Consider the following 17788-nt stretch of genomic DNA (forward strand, 5'->3'; position numbering starts at 1 on the left):
GGTCTACAGAGTGAGTTCCAGGACAGCCAGGGCTATATACAGAGAAACCCTGTCTCGAAAAACCAAAAAAAAAAAAAAAAAAAAAAAAAAAAAAAAAAATTTTTAAGAAGTTTTCAAATTAAGCTAAGCACATTCCTCAAAGCCCCTTCTGTGCCTCTATGTTCTGACTAATTGATGAATATTTTGCAGCTCTTACCTGAGATCTGTAACAAACTATGGCAAGTTTAAGTGCTTAGTATAGTTTAGATATCACAAAAGGAGGGGAAACCCTTCGGAGAAACCAGAATCCTTTGGAAGGAAAGAACCTAATAGGCTGGTTTGACTGTTAGCACCTTCCAGGCCACTCATAAGTCCCTGTTACTCCAGCTCCAGAGGAATCCCATTCACAGACAGACAGACAGCCCCCCACCCCCATCTTAAAAATAACACTCTAAAAGAAAAGAAATAAAAAGGAGGATAAAATTAAAAAGAGAGGAGGGGCCCCCAGCCTATACCCTTGAAAGAGGGTCAGCAGATCTATGAACTTAATTGGTGCTCTGGCTTTGAGCAAGTCGGTCTCCTCTCAGTTTCCTGCACCAGATGAACAGTCGAGGTGGCACTAGTCTGGCAATCCCTGCGTGTCCATGGCAAACACTGCAAATCAAACACCACATTACCAGAGCCCAGAGCCGGGCTCTGCCTTATCCTGCAGCACCAGCCACCATGGGAGGACTCACCCAGGGCTAAGGTCTGGTCACTTCCCGGGATGTCAGGGGCTGTACGCCCAGAGCAAGACGTCTCGTCGTCTTGACCTCAGCCTCCTGAGCACTGGCAGTATAGCTGTGAGAAGCGAGCCCCACCCCCTCAGCCTCCACCCTCAGCCATGGTCTCTCACTAAGATAAAGTCAAGTTTCAGGCAGTGCTTTTGTTACTGCCCAGCCTGCTACTCCCTGCAGTGTACTCGATAAACCTGTTTGTGACATACTCAATAAACCTGTTTTCTTCTTACTTCGGTAGGAATTCATTTACCATCTATTGTGACCAATCTACCACATTTTCTCTTATTAAAAAAAAAAAAAAAGCTGGGAGGGGTGGTGCACACACGTACAATCCCAATGCTGCGGAGGTAGAGGCAGGAGAATGATTAGGAGTTTGAGTCTGAAAGACAGCTAGGTCTATAGATCAAGTTTCAAGGAGCTAGAACTTACACAGTGAGACCCTGTCTCAAGAAAGAAGGGGAGTGGGGCGGAGAGAAATTGGAATTTAAGGAAGGGGCCTCTGAGAAACAGATCTCATCAGAGATTAATTTCAGGTCATATTTCTAGGAAAAATTAGCAGCCCTCCATTACTTATTAACATCTGTCCCTTAAGTTAGATCTATTTTTATTAGGTATAAGAAACTTTTCTTCTAGGGTTTTGTTTTTGTTTTGTTTTGTTTTTTTGAGATAGGTTCTCATGTAGCTAAGGCTGGCCAGAACTTCCTATATAAAGAAGGATGGCCTTGAACTCCTGATCCTCTTGCATTTACCTAGCACAAGTGCTGGGGTTAAAGGCATAAGCCACCATATTCAAACAGAAAGAAAGTTTAACAGTTATCAGAAATCCTTATGGTCCTTTGAACTCTAAATATAGAGCTTTTAAAAATAAATGAATTCAGAATAACTCTGGAAAGTTCTATAAGAACCAGAGAGAAACAGGAAAGCTGAAATAATAAGAATATTCCAGTATTCACTACATACCAAGTGATACCCTTTTCAGTTTTGTATCATGTTCAGTCAATCACTCACTTTTGAAGGACAGCTCAACTGTCTGCTGCATTTTGATTCTGCACACGCAGAAATGTCTCTGATTCTGAATTTACTGAGTGTTTTGATGTAAAGAGCAAAGCCAGAGCCATGAACTACCCAACAGACCTGCTAAGAGACGTCCATGTTTATTTAGTATTAGTGAGGCGGTGGCTTCACTTCTCACAACCACAAAAAGAACAGAGAACAAGAAAAAATAATTCTAGACCAGAAACTACTTCACAGTCTATAAAAGCAATAGCCAACCTTACTCATATGTACGTGATCACATAATCTCTCAAGTTCCCCAGTTTTTGACTGAAGGCTGTGAGAGTCTCAAACTGGGACTGAGGCCAGTTTGGGGTATTTTTTTCCTCAAGATCTTTTCCCTAAGGAAATATTAACAGAAACAACCTCCCAAACTCCACATCTCTAAAAATTAATTCAAAAACAAGTAACAGCATCACACACACAACATCCTTATCTCCAGCCCTTGCTCCTTCCTCGGCAAGGTTCCAGGAACTGACGCAATCCTGGATCTCATGAGGAGGAAGGAGGCAGGCCCTCACAAAGTCTTTCCCAGGCTGCAGACAGGCCAGCTCTGCTCTGGTGCATCTCAGTCACTGAGGCACTAACACCACACGCCTGTACTTAGGAATGTTCTTGTTTGTTGGGTGGTTTTGATGAACTAAAGATCACTGGGCTGAGAGACTTCTCACCTTGCTGTTTTCCTTGTTTCCTGGATGGTTAGTGTACACATCTCTACAAGTCCCCACCCATCTCCAGATTTCTCCATCCTATCCAAACTCCTCACAACTAAAGTCCAGCTCAATCTGTTCTTTCTGAAGCCTTTTCTATCGCCTTCAACCACCTGGTCTTTTCCCTCCTCAAAGATCAACACTCAGCAGAATGATTTAGTCCCATTACATGCCATTGATTCCTATGTCCTGGGCCTTAGCTAGTATGAATACCTGCCTGGAAAGGCATTTCCTACACACCTCAGACACACAGCATACTTGTGATTTTTAGGGGTCACCAATGGTTATTACTCTAATTAATTTCAAGAGTCTGGGTATACAGAAAGCTTAGTTATCATGAATTAATTTTCAGATTAAGGGGAAACTTTCTCCCTCCCTCCCTCCCTCCCTCCCTCCCTCCCTCCCTCCCTCCCTCCCTCCCTTTGGCAGTTAGCTCTCTCCTTTCACCATGTGGGTATCTGGGATTGAACTTACATTGCCAGGCTTGGTAGCAAGGGCCTTTACCTCCTGGGCCATCGTGCCTGGCACAGAGGTACTCATAGAGTGTAAAAGATACAAGACTAGAATTGTGTAATATACCCTGATGCCTTATGGCATTAAAAAAAGTAATCAGTGATTAAGCTGGAGTAAGATGTGGTATTTACAAGTCTGTACTGGAAGTTTCACGACAAAAAACACAGAAAATCTCTAGAACAAACTGTAAATTTCTTGTGATACTAGAATAGAAGAGGTCATATTAAAATACTTACTATAAACTGGGCATAGTGGCACACATCTTTAATCCTAGCACTTGAAAGACAGAAGCTGACAGATCTGAGTTTGAGACCAGCCTGGTCTATAGAATAAGTCTCAGGATAGCTAGGGCCACACAGAGAAACCCTGTCTTGAAAACAAAACAAAAAACCAACAAAAACCCACTATAATGTAGCCTTGAAAAATACATATATCCGGGGTTGGGGATGAGGGGACAGTAGAGACAGGCTGATCAATGGGTATTAAGTTACAGTTACACAAGGCGAAGAAGTCCTGGTGTGTTGTGGCAAAATGGTGTAACCACAGATAACACAGATAACTTTTATGTTTGTATATATTAGTTCATGTATACTTAAAAAGCATAGTCACATACAACACAAACAAAGTAAAACCATGTAAAATGACTAAAATAATGAGAACCATACAGTTGGTGGAGGCGGTTTCTGGGAAGGAGAAGTGGGAGGGAACAGAGGTGGAAAGAAAAACAAATCAACATGAAGGCCTGGGGACAGCTGACGAAAGCAGAGCTGAGGAAAGAAGGGAAGTCTCGGAAACTGCGGCTATTGGCCAAGAAGTGGGTACAGGGGCTGCCTCGGCACGGACTCTTTAAAAGTAGGATAGAGGACACCTTTCTTTCATAGTCAGAGAACTCAAAGATTCACACAGAAGTAAAAAGCCAGTTAGAAAAGAAGCAAGGTTGCTGGGAGGTAAGCAAAGTCTGGAAACAGAAGTTCAAGACACACCTAAAACTGATGATCACAACTGTAATTATTATTATTTTAAGTGACAGAATGAAACTGCCCGTGCTTCAATTATATCATTGGGAAATACTTCAAAATTTGTACTTATTATCAGTGCGTGTGCGTGTGCATGTGTGTGTGTGTGTGTGTGTGTGTGTGTCTGTGTCTGTAAACACAGGTACCTCTGTGGCATGACATGCATTCGGAGATGAGAAGCGGCATTGGGAGACAGTTATCAGGCTTACCCAGCAAGCACTTTACCTGCCAGGCCATCTCATCTCAGCTTGAAGCTCCACCTCTTGAATGGAGCCTCTCAGATTGATAAGGGACCACAAGCCATACTTCACAACAATGAAGAAAAAGAGGAATACATTTCACTTGCATATATTTTATATGCAAACTTCTTTAACATTGACACAAGAATAATAGTACATAATGTAAAATATAAAACATAGTAATACATTAATGGTAATATCCTGTGTAACATTAATATTTATAATATATATGGAATATATTATATAATTATATTAATTTATACTTTTTGTTTTGTTTTGTTTTTCGAGGCAGGGTTTCTCTGTATAGTTCTGCCTATCCTGGAACTCACTCTGTAGACCAGGCTGGCCTCAAACTCAGAAATCCACCTGCCTCTGCCTCCCAAGTGCTGGGATTAAAGACGTGCACCACCACTGCCTGGCTTAATTTATACTTCTAATAATTAATATCTCTGAGGCCCAGAGAGAAAACAGAGCTTGGCCAAGACTATATACTTCTCAGTGAATGTAAGATTTAAAGTTTCTATTTTCCCACAAGCTCATACTACTTCTATAAAACATTCAATTTCTATCATAGTCACTAATAGTTACTAATTTCAACAATTTCTATCATGTCACTAATACTTCACATTAACAGAAGTTAGCTAAAGTTACTGAGAGTAAGCCACAGCTGGGTAAAAGAGAAGAAAAACAAAGTAAAACAAAACACGCAGAGCAATTTAATATATTTACAAAAACCTTTAAACTCCAGAAAGTAATTGAATATTACAGTAGAAATATTATGCAAAAGGCAATATTACACCAAAAGGCTGGAGAGGTGGTTCAGTGGTTAGAGCACTTGCTATTTTTGCAGATGACCTGAACTTGATTCTCAGGACTTATGCTGGACAGCTCTCAACCTCCAATTAGCTTCAGGGGATCCAATGCCTCTGGCCTCCAAGGGCACAGCACTCATGTGCATACGTAAAACAAAATAAAAGTAAATGAATGTCCTTTTCTGTTCTTTCAACCTAAGCAGGACAGATCAAATCTAATTTGGATAGCTGGGAGACAAAAATGCAACTTGAAAGATCATGTATCGCCAGGTGGTGGTGGCGCACACTTTTAATCCCAGCACTTGGGAGGCGGAGGCAGGCGGATTTCTGAGTTCGAGAGTTCGAGGCTAGCCTGGTCTACAGAATGAGTTCCAGGACAGCTAGAGCTACACAGAGAAACCCTGTCTCGAAAAAAAAAAAAAAAGAAAGATCATGTATCACTGAATCTGGAGATAATTCCATAAATCAGGAAGAGTCACATTTAAACTGAGCCAAAGGACTGGAGAGATGATTCAGCAGCTAATTAAATCAAAGTTACTGAGAGCAAGTCACAGCTGGGTATAAAAGAGAAGGAAAAACAAAGTAAAACAATCGTGCAAAGCAATTTAATATATTTACAAAAATGTTTAAACCCCTTTAAAGAGTCCTGGCTGCTCTTGCAGAGAACCTGGGTTTGGTTCCTGGAACACAAATAGCACCTTACAAACCTCCTGTAACTCCATCTTCAGAGGATCCACTGCTCTCCTATGGCCTCCGCACACAGCAGGCACACACATGGTGCACATACATTGATTGATGCAGGCACACACTCTTATACATGTATTGGCTTGTGCATATAATCCCAGCCCTCAGAACTGCCTCTGAAATGGAGGCAAGCCTGGGCTAAAATGATAGACCCTACATCTTAAAGCCCAAAAAAAAACAAACAAGTTGAAGCTTTAGGGAAACCATATGTCATGAAAAAGCAGAAAATGCCAGTCTTTAGGGAAAAGGGCTACATAAGGAAAGGGGAGGCCAGACATTAGCCTTAGAGTCAGGATTTAAGACAACTCCAAAAAAACTTAATAGTCAAGATAAATTATGTTATAATTTCCATTTATAAAAAATAGTAAGTAATATCCTAGAGTGGAGAAGAAGCACAGAAAAGAGCCAAAGAGACCCCAAGCAAGCCACATATCCAGGATGCTGGCATGGGGGTGGGCATCTTTCTTGGAGGCCATTTTGAATCCCAGCTGGAGTTCATTCTGGCAGCTCAGTGGTTTTGTAATAATAATTCAAGGCAATCCCAGTCCCAGCACCACAGCCAGCAAGTCTAAGTGGTTTGTGTTCCCTGAGACCTAAGAGCCTGATGGATAGCATCTATTTCAGAAAATGAAACACAGCATAAAGCTACTTTAAAAATCAAGGCAATACATAATTAGCAGTTCAAACCCGTGGGCCTGACAATTAGTGCTGCCAAAGTTCCAAGATAGCTGTGGGTGGTCAGAAACAGGCAGATTCAGCCAGCAGAGGGAGGAAAGCATAGTGTAAGCAAAAGATCAAAGCCTAAGCTAAAAGGCAGCAGGGACTGGAGCCAGGGGAAGGAGAGGAAGAAACAAGCAAAGAGAAAAAAGACGATTAAAAAAATGAGTTCATAGAACCTGCAAGGTGGTTCAGGGGGTGGAGACATCTGCTGCCTGATTACCTGAGTTTGATCCCTGGAAGGAGAAAACAGAAGATTACGTCATCCTCTGACCTCCACAAGTATACCAAGGGACACACACAAACAAATGTAAAAGAGAATTTTAAGACCATCCAGGGCTACATAGGGAGACACTGTTTCAAAGGAGGACAAAAAGGAATTGGAGAGATGACTCAGTAGCTAGGAGTGCACACTGCCTGGACAGAGGACCTGAGTTCAGTTCCCAGTTCTCATGGTCGGCCACTCAGTCACCTCTAACTCCAGTGCCAAGGCACCTAACAATCTTTTCTAGACTCTGAGAGGGATCTGCAATCAACAGAACATAGATAGACCCAGGCACACAGATGAGCGCTCTCGCTCTCGCTCTCGCTCTCTCCCTCTCCCCCCTCCCTCCCCCTGCCCCTCCCCCCAAATAAGAACAAAAGATAAAAAAATGATCAGGCCAGACTCCATGCTTTTCTACTTCCCACCCTTAGATCACACAGTTTTACTACAGCCTAAAATATCCTGTGCCGCTGTGTGTTCAAATACTTTTATATTCTTCGGAGACCAGTAGAAACAACACTTCCTTGAAGGCAGTTCCCTAGTATCCTAATCAGAAGACAGGGGCCAAATCTAAAGTTTAGACTTGGGGTGGGGGACTGTGCAAAGAGAAAGGTTTCTTCTGCAGCCAGGGGGAATGGGAGGCTGAATGTAGTAACAAGACAAACTACATCAAGGAATTCACTGAGGGGTGTCTGCAGGAGGTGAGACAACAATGCTGTGTCTCAGCCCTGTCCCCTGGATGTTTTGTGGTTTATATCAATAACTGTATACTTGAGGGAGAAATAAAATGAGGGGTGGGGGTCAGGGGCTAACTCTGAAACCTTCAAGCTGTATGAAATCATGCTATCTTTGTCCAAGGCAAGGGCTGACCGATGGAACACACATTTAATTTGAGCCTGACTTGATACATACATACTCAAAGGGCATTCTTCCTTTGGCTGCTATGCACACCAAAGGGATATTCCTCAACAATTCCTCATTAGTTATAACAAAACATCCAGAAAATCTCTTGCTTTGTAATTTTATATATGGGAATCCAGAGTGTGCAATTATTAGTAATAGAATCGAATCCTGCTCAATAAGGGACTTATTATTCAGTAAGTTAAGGCCTAAAACTATTTTACTTACAAGTCTATACTCTCATTAAATGATATGAACTTTTTAAACATATAACACTGAAAAATCAGGAAAAATATAAAAATCAGGATCTCTCTCTCTCTCTCTCTCTCTCTCTCTCATGAATACCTTTTTGCAGTGCTCACTATCCCTGAATTTGTGATCTTCCTGCCTCAGACTCTCTGGTGCCTGGATCAGAGGCACGCTCCACTACTCCAGGACACTCTCAGTACATTTAACACGCAGCCAGATGCGAGGGGCCATGCCTGTATCTCAACAGGAGACTCAGGAGGATGCTGTGAATTCCAGGCCACCATGGTTGTGTAGTGAGTTCCAGGCCAGCCAGAAACACATAAAAGGCCCTCTCTAAAACCTTAAAAAGCTGACTGGCCGTGGTACTCCGAGCATCCTGTCCACGGCACTCCGAGCATCCTGGCCATGACACTCTGAACATCCTGTCCACAGCACTCTGAGCATGCTGGCCGTGGCACTCTGAGCATCCTGTCCGTGGCACTCTGAGCATCCTGTCCATGGCACTCAGAGCATCCTGGCCGTGGTACTCCGAGCATCCTATCCACGACACTCTGAGCATCCTGGCCGTGGCACTCCGAGCATCCTGTCCACACCACTCCGAGCATCCTGGCCACTCTGCCCTCACTTCTCCTGGTTTATCTTCCGTCCATTTTTCTCACATGCACTTCAACAAAGGATTATCTCTATCAGTAACCTTATTTTGTAAGTTTGGTTTTGTGTTTTGTGTTCCTTCCCTAGAGAGTGGGTGTAGGTATTTGAGCATTAAATACCCTAGGGAGCGTGTATTTTTACAGGTCACAAAAGATCACACCCATCAAGAAAACTTAATAGTATTAGTAATTCTCTCTCGGGTGCACAAGGTTTGAGCTGAGGATACAGAAGAGTTGGTGAGCACCTGTCCAACACACACAAAACCCTGGGTTTGACTGGTAGTACATGCCATGACTATAATCCTAACACTTGGGAGAAAGGCAAGAGAATCAAAAATTCAAGGTCACCTTCAGCTACATAGGCTACAAAGAAACCCTTTAAAAAAAGAAAAAACAAAGTCAGCAAGATGGTCCAGTGAGGTCAGGGCAGTTGTTACCAAGCCCGATGACCTAAGCTCAGTTTCTGGGACACACCAGCTAGAGGGGCATAACAGATCCTACAGGCTCTCCTCTGACCTCCACACAAGTACCTTATGCACAGCAAAGACACATACAAAATAGATAAATGTAATTTAAAAAGGAAAAAAAGGGAACAAAGCCAGACATAATTCTAGCACGTCAAAGCCCGAGACCCTTCTGCTACAATTAAAGAGCCTAGGCTACACAATAAGTTCCAGGCCAACCCTGAACTACACAGTGACTTCTAACAACAACAAACAGTACAAGTGAAAGAAGCCAGTCACAAAGGATCACTTGTTAAGTAATTCAATTTATATCAAGTCTCCAGAGACTTACTGACTGCTCGTGAGAAAATGTCATTTTTGAAACATAGTTGAGTTTGAGGCCAGCCTAGGGTATATGAGACCCTGTAAAGAAACCAGAGTATCTTTATAGCCTTAAGGATAGGTCAATTTTTTTTGCTCAGGATGGAAGAAACACAAATTATAAAAAGAGCAGCATTCTACTTCAAGATACGGGTTCATGGTGGGACCAACAATATGGCTCAGCAAGTAAAGGCCCTTGCCACCAAGCCTGATGATTTGAGTTAAATTCCCTGGATCCACAGGCTGGAGTGAACTGACTCTCACAGATCGTCCTGTGACCTCCACAAACACACCATCGTTATACCTGGGTAGACACACACACACACACACACACACACACACTAAATAAGGATAGATAGATAGATAGATAGATAGATAGATAGATAAATGTAAAATTCTATTTTCAAGATACAGGGTAATGACTTTGTTTCAAAAGAAATTTTAGAGTACCATAATGCATACACTTTCAACTGTTACCACTTCAGATTATTAAAACCTCTATTCCTTCATTTCTACTAAGTGTCAAAACAAAACAAAGTGACAGAGGTGTGTGGAGATGACGCAGCCGGCACTCACCATGAAAGCACAGGACCAGAGTTTTGATTCCCCAGTAGCCATGTAAGTCAGGTGGTGTGTGCTTGTAACCCCTGAGCTGGGGAAGAGGAGACAGGAGGATCCCAGGGCTCAGTGATCGACGTCAGCCTTACTGACTTGAGCTCAGGGAGCTCCAAGCTCAGTAAGAAATGTCTTAGATAGATAAAGTAGAACCTGGCACGGTGGCACATATCCCTAATCCCAGTACTCAGGAGGCAAAAGCAGGAAGATCTATGTGAATCTGAGGCCAGCCTGGTCTACACAGTGAGTTCTAGCCTGGGCTGTGTAGAGAGACCTTGTCTTCCAAAAGTTACCGGCTTCCACACAAAATGTGTGAGTATATATACATACATATATGTCCACTAATGAATTCAGGCAGACACAAAAACGTATGCTCAGATTTAAACTCTTTTTATAATTAGCAAGCAGAATTTGACTGCAATTTTAATATCTAACAAGTTACTGGACCATCACAAATTAAATAATATTAATGTTTTCTATATTGTTTTCCTTTCAATATAATTTCACACTTAGGACTTTAAATGGTCTGAGAAAAGCAAGCGTAATCAAATGTCAACAGGTGGGTCAATGACCAGTAAGCCCCACACACACTTCAGCTACTATCATAGCCTGTACAATAATGCCCTCCTGGACTCTTCAAATCAAGAAATCCGAGAAGGGTGTGGCGGTTCACATTCCTGACTTCAGCACTTGGGAGGCTGAGTGGAGAAGGCTGCTTGCAGAGCCTGTGCAAACAACTGGTGCACGGTGAATTCCAGGTCAGACTGGACTACAAAGTAAAACCCGTCACAAATGAAACAAAGATTCCTGAGTGGCACATGCTCATAATCCTGGAACTCTGGGAGTGAAGGCAGGAAGTCCATGATTCAAGCTTAAACAATAACAGCAGAGTACAGACTGACTCGAACCACTAACAGAAACCATTTTTTTCCCACTATGTCCATCTTGTCTTCCTCTGTCTCTTCCCCTTTCACCTTTCGCCTCCCTCTGTTGATCTCTAACCTGTGGTACCTGCAAACACAAACCTACTGATCACAGTGCTTGGAGCTAGCTGATTTCCCTGTATTCAACTCATCTTAAGTTCCAAGTAAATGTACATTATACTGTGCTCTGCACTGATATACTACACACACTCCAACACAACAGAAAGGGAAGGCCTGGGAGAATGGATGGGGCTATGTGGAAACAGACTGACTTCATTTGTTCCCTCTCGGACACAGAACTACCACGTGTTTTTATTCCCTCCAAAGTGCTCTGAAGCAGAACATAGGCATAGTTCCAAAGAAAGTAAACTTCCAAACAGGAATCCTATCTTACACATCAAGAACCCCAGTGTCTAGGACAGAATAAGATACATACTTGCTGAATTAGTTAATTACTGTAAGCATGAACACACATAACTGAGGATGGAAGAAAAGAGGAAGAAAGCTGAGAGTGTGCAGAAAAAGAAGCTGGCCCAGTGGCATCCACCTGTAATCCCAGCACTCAGGATGTGGAGGCGGGAGTTCAAGGCTAGCTTTGGGGACATCATAAATTGGAGGTCTATGGAGGCTATGTGGGACCCTGTCTCAAACAAATTTTTTTTGATTGAAAATTAGACAAGTCCTGTATCTGATATTACAATTATCAACACCCGTCTTAAAAGAACCATTATAAGCATCTTAAAACGTCTTTTTAAAATTATCTTCCCATCTTGGTTTTCTTTTTTTTTTTTTAAGATTTATTTATTTTATTTATGAGTACACTGTAGCTATCGTCAGACAGATGAGAAGAGGGCATCAAATCTCATTATGGATGGTTGTGAGCCACCATGTGGTTGCTGGGATTTGAACTCAGGACCTCTGGAAGAGCAGTCAGTGCTCTTAACCACTGAGCCATCTCTCCAGCCCCCATCTTGGTTTTCAAAGTGTAACTTCTACTTAAAATATGCACATTTTAAACTCCACTTCAAAATGAACAGGCATGGTCATGCTTTATGTACGTTGAGTGTGAAAAGTGTTGCCCCTACATGGTGTAGGCCCTTAGGTTCTTTCTGTTGTACTGAACTTGTTGTTTAAATAAGCTAGTTGCTGGGAGTTGAAAATTACCTTTTTGCTTTTGTGGTGCTGGGGTTGAACCTAAGCCCTTATACATGCTAAGCAAGCCTTTAATTATTGAGCTATAGCTCTAGCCTGGAAAAAAAATTGTTATTACACAGAAAACCAAGAATTGTGATGGGATCTGACCTATAAGCATATATCAGGTGAAGCATGGCCTGACAGCCTACCACAAAGATGAAAGAAAATTCAGCTACAGGGCAGTAACATCCTCAAGAAGACACCTTTGGTCGTTCCTGTCTAGAACAGGGGTTGAATGAATACATATAGCCAAGGTTTCCCAAATAGATAAATTGCTTAATAATAATAGGGATATGGTTCAGTGGATATGATTCAGGAGGTCATTACATCAATTTCCAGGCTTCTGCATGCACGTTCACACATGTGAACACGTGCGCACGCACACGCACACGCACACACCCCAGAGAAGGCTAGGATAATCATGGGTTACCTGGCTACCACCAATCTCATTCTAAGATAAACTACAAATGCTGAGAGATGCAAGGCAAGGATGTTCTAAGACTGGAATACAATGGATTGCACATATAGAGCCAGAGATGGGATTAAGTGTTCTTACCTTCTGAGCCTTCTCTCCCGGGCCTACTATCAGCTCTTAATACATTATAGAGATGGCCAGACTCACTGGAAAGCTGAGGCTTAAAGGCCAGATTGGGCTACACAGTGAGACTGGCTCAAAATATCAAAAAGAGATATGTGTGTGTGTAAAATGTGTAGACTAGGACTAGGAAGAGAATTAAGAACAAGGAGTTTCTGAAAAGGAGTATTCTTCTGAAATAATGACAAGTCAACTGATTAACCAATTTAATATGCCAAAAAAAACTATTCTGAAAATTTTTCAGTAAAAGAAACATGAACTGCACTAAAATGTCAGAAACCAAAGAAGACTGCACATAGCCAGCAAATCTCCACAGGCTCATTTCCTGTTTAAGTATGACCTCCTGGGATAAGTTTTACTGCAGAGTTCATTACCAAATAGACGACTGTTTTTTTTTTTTTAAAAGAGAAGCAGAGGTCAAGTTGGGAATGTGATTCTTAGAAGACAAGAGAGAAGGGGGGGAGGTTGGGAGAAGTAAAAGGGAACTGGGCGGGGGGTGGATTCGAAAGGGGAAAGGGGACTCTTAAACACGAACGAGAAGACGAGAAAACAGAAAAGAGAGGGGGAAAGAGACGAGAAAGAAAAGTAAAAATTTGGGGGCTGTTTCCCATTTCTGTTTGTAATCAGGATGCAGGCTTGTGGAGGAAACGCATCAACTTCTGTAAGCAAAGATACAACGACACAGTCACGTCCTCAAAACAAACCCGCATCAGCTTTACAGCCGGCCCCAGCTGTGCGGCACGAGAGCCAGAAATTTATTCTAAGGCAGAGCAGAGCAGATATGGTCAATGCAAGACACCAGATTTCAATCACAAAGAGACTGTGCCCCAAGTTTTGTGGGTTTCCTCCCAACCAACAACAGCCAGGCAGCGAGAAGATGGTTGGGGTAAGAGGGGCGGTGAGGCAAGGCGCTTCCCAGACAGCTTCCCAGCCACTCCGGTTCCGGAGCACTGGCCAGTCCCAAACCCAGACGGCCAATTCCCAAATCTTACGTAGACAGTCCCGAACTCGAGGAGGTCGGTCCCGAATACTAGGTGGCGGGCCCCGAACCCCAGCCGGCCGGTTCCGAACCCTATCTGGTCTGTTCTGAACCCTAGTTAGCCGGTCCCGAACACTAGGTGATGGGTCTCGAACTCCAGTCGGCCAGTCCGGAACCTCAGCTGGCTGGCCGCAAGTGACTCACCCACAGCCCTGAGCCTGCGTGCCTGGCCGCGGGCGACACCCAGCACACCTCGCCGTCCCGGAACGGCCCGGCTCTCTCCGCTCTCTAGCGAGGCCCGCGGGCAAGGCGCGGGAAGCACAGCCGCTCCCTTCTCCGTCGCCCAGGCCGGAGCGACTCGCTGTCGCGCCCGTCGACGGACTTCCTGAAAAGCGCCGTGCCGAACTCACCTGTCTGGCCGCCGACCCACTGCACAGTCCGCAAGGTTTGACTCGCTCTTCCCTGCGCCCACACTCCGCGGCGCCTCAAGTTCAGGGAGTTACCGAATCCTCCCGCCAGCTGCCCCTAAACCCGACCGCGCTGTCTGGATTGCTGGTTTCCCCACTTCTCTGTCCCCGCCCTTGCGCGTGCGTACTCTTGGGACAGACTGCATGCTGGGAGTTGTAGTTCGAGGGAGAAGGGCGCGGCTCCAGACATACGGAACCGGTCCTTCAGAATGGGAAAAGTGTTATAACAGGCTACAGATACCAGGATTAGGCTAAGAAAAATGCTTTCTGCTCCTGTATATACTTTCCCACGACCCTCTGGAAAGTAGAAAGCCTGTCTAGGGGCTTTTTTTTTTTTGGTAATAGGTTTCCTTCTTGCATGGTGGAGCTTTTGTAAAAAAGACACATAATACAGAGCAAGGCTTTTCTTATTCCCTTGGTTACTAATGGAAAGCACAATGTGAAAGCCTTTCAGCTTTTCAAACTTTTCATGGAAGACAGATAAAAGCTAAGAGACTGGAATTGTAGCTCAGCTGGTAGAGTGCTTGCTTACTCAAGCACACACAAAGCCCTAGATTTAATTCCAAACAATGTATAAATTGGATGTGGTGTTACATGCTTGTAATCCCATTCAGCACTTGAAGCAGAGGGAAGTTTATCAGCCAGTTTACGATACAGGAGGTTTTGTGGGTGTTTGTTTGTTTTTTACTAATTTATGGCAGAAAAGGTAATAAATCACACCGGGTGTGGCGCCTCTAACATAAACAGAGGAGTAAAGGTGAGTAGCAGAGATAGACTTCATTAACGCACACACCCAGAAAAGGTTCAGATAAAGGAGCCAATAAGCCCACATGAGCTTTAGATTCAAGCAGAAGAACTGGGGCAAGAAGCATTCTTGTATGTATAATTGAGCAATCCTGGTCACGATGTGTCCTGGCTGGTCATTCTTTCAGTCTGGTTCTGCAAGTTGGTCCAAAGTGTCCCTTTTACCTGAGGGGGTAATATCATTCTCAGAAGATAACTGCGCATGTTCCAAGAGGCATCCTCCCCACCCTGAACGGGATGCCCTCATCTGGAAAGTGATCTGATGATTTTCATGGAATCTAAGGTGCCCACAGGTGCCTTTGGGGAGTAATTGTAAAAGCTGAGACTATAAGATGTTTCTGATGTTTTATGCCTTTATCCCTAAAGGGCGATAAGTCCTTGAATGGTGAACATGCCTACATGCAAGGGTAACTAGGCAACCCAAAACAGGAAGGCAGACACAAAATGAAAACAGAGATGCTAGGTGTTACCCTGCCTGCTTTTAGTTATCTTATGGGTCCAAGCAAGCCAGTGCTTTTTAACAGATGCTGTTTCTAACTGCCTCGTATACAGCATTTGCCCCATTTGCCTGCTCCATCCCATCCTCCTGTTCCAACATTATATTTTACAACAGGTAGTTCGATTGGGCTAACGTGAGTTAGAGTAAGCAGCAGAAGCATCTAGTCAAAGGAGGGAAAGGAGGAGATGGAATTAGGGAGGTTAAGATGGCCTTGGAGGACCGTTTGTGTCCTGAGATCGTAATGGTCATCATCAACATGGGCATCAGCATGGGTGTCAGCATGGACGTCAGCATGGACATCAGAATGGGCGTCAGCATGGGGGTCTGCATGGGAGTCAGCATGGGGGGCAGCATGGGGGTCAGCATGGGGGTCTGCATGGGGGTCAGCATGGGCAGGAATAGTGTTCTATCTTGATAACTTAAAAAAAAAAACCAGCCAGGCGGTGGTGGCGCACACCTTTAATCCCAGTACTTGGGAGGCAGAGGCAGGTGGATTTCTGAGTTCGAGGCCAGCCTGGTCTACAGAGTGAGTTCCAGGACAGCCAGGGCTACACAGAGAAACCCTGTCTCAAAAAACCAAAAAACCAAAACAAAACAAAAAACAAACCAGTCCGGAAGAGGATTGGAGAGCATGCATGCTTGAGGTACATTCCAGCTACACCCATAATAGGGAGTCACCCAATGGTTAGTTTCTCCTGGCATCCATTTCTAGCATCTATTTCTTCCTCTCAGGGCGGTAGTGCTGCTGGTTAAGTAAACACCATGGAATTTTGTGCAACTGACACTCACTAAATATCACTGATGATCTGGAAAATCTCAATCTCTCTCTCTCCTCTCTCCTTTCTCTCATCTTCTCTCTCTTCTCTTCTTTCTTCCTCCTTCCCTCCTGTCTCTCTCTCTCTCTATTTTTTCATTTGTTTATTCATTTGAGACAAGATCTTGCTACATAGTCTGGCTGCCCTGATACTCCCCCTATTAGGCCAGATTGGCCTATTAGACCAGAAATCTCTCTCAGCCTCCCCAGGGCTAGGATTACAGGTGTGCACCACCTACCTGGCTAAGGGAAATCTCTTGTAAATTAAAATATTCAGGAGCTTGTTTCTGAAAGAGTTTTCCTGCAGTGCTCAGATTCAATTAATATTTATTGAATATCCAATACACATCAAGCATTGACCAGCATTTATAATATCTCACGGAACTTTGAAAGAACCCTATAAAGAAAAAATTAACATCCTTAGGCTTTAAACATGAAAATTAAAAAATGACGAATTGAGAAAGTTAATTTGCATAAAGTCAAATAGCCAGTTACTAATTATAAATCTGAAAATGAAGCACATACTCATGAAATTCTAGTGTACTTTTTAACTGCTGGTTAGACTGACATATCTCCTAGATCTCATCAAATTCTTTGAAATTCGATGATCTGTGGCCAGGCTTAAAGAACATGAAAAAACTTCTTCAAGGAATTCCAGAAGAGACAGCATTTTGAATGGATAGATATTTTGAATTCTTTGACAGTTCATGGGTATGATATTTAAAAACAAAACAAAAACCTGATTTACTGTTGATGTTTATGTAAGTGTGACTGCATGTTTATATGTACCATGTATGTACATGTGTCTCATGAAGGCCAGAAGAGGATTGTGGATCCCCTAGAACTGGAGCTATAGGCACTTGGGAACAGCCAATGTGAGTGCTGGGAACTGGACCCATGGTCTGCCAGAGTAGTACATCCTCGTAACGGCGGAACCGTCTCTCCAGCCCATTTTGTATGTCAGCTTTTGAGAGAAGGTCTCATGTAGTTCAGAGTGGCCTCAAATTCATTATGTAGCTGGGGCTGGGCTTGAACTATTGCTCCTCCTGATCTCACTTCTCAGATCCCAGAATTACTGTCATGTACTACACATCTGGCTCCTTTGCCAGTTCTGTACTCACTCTCATTACTATCCTGGCTATTCTGCTCTGAAAAAAGAATGTGGGCTGGTTCTCTCCTTCCATCATTCCAGGAATTTAACTCATGTCATCAGGCTTTGGACTCTATAGCCAGCCAGCCTAGCTGACTCAGTGAGCTCTAGGGCAGGCATCAGTAGGCATGGAAGGCTGGAGAAACGGTTTAGTGGTTAAAAACAGGGGACCCAATGCCCTCTAGTGGCCTCCACAGGCACTTGTACATATGTGTGGTACATACACACTAAAGTACACATAAACACATAAATCCTTCCTTCCTTCCTTCCTTCCTTCCTTCCTTCCTTCCTTCCTTCC

At 43.5% G+C, this 17788-nt stretch overlaps 1 protein-coding gene across 1 annotated transcript in view; it reads right to left on the reverse strand.

The window, feature by feature from the left end:
* The window catches only part of Tmod3 (tropomodulin 3), a 61659-nt gene extending 47346 nt beyond the window's left edge, over positions 1-14313 (reverse strand). Inside the window, exon 1 of the mRNA XM_028773601.1 lies at positions 14167-14313. The gene's annotated coding sequence lies outside the window, so the exon portion shown is untranslated. The remainder of the gene's footprint in view (positions 1-14166) is intronic.
* Between the last annotated feature and the right edge of the window lie 3475 nt (positions 14314-17788).

Source organism: Grammomys surdaster, unplaced genomic scaffold (genome assembly GCF_004785775.1).
Source record: "Grammomys surdaster isolate TR1022 unplaced genomic scaffold, NIH_TR_1.0 231, whole genome shotgun sequence".
Taxonomy (NCBI): domain Eukaryota; kingdom Metazoa; phylum Chordata; class Mammalia; order Rodentia; family Muridae; genus Grammomys; species Grammomys surdaster.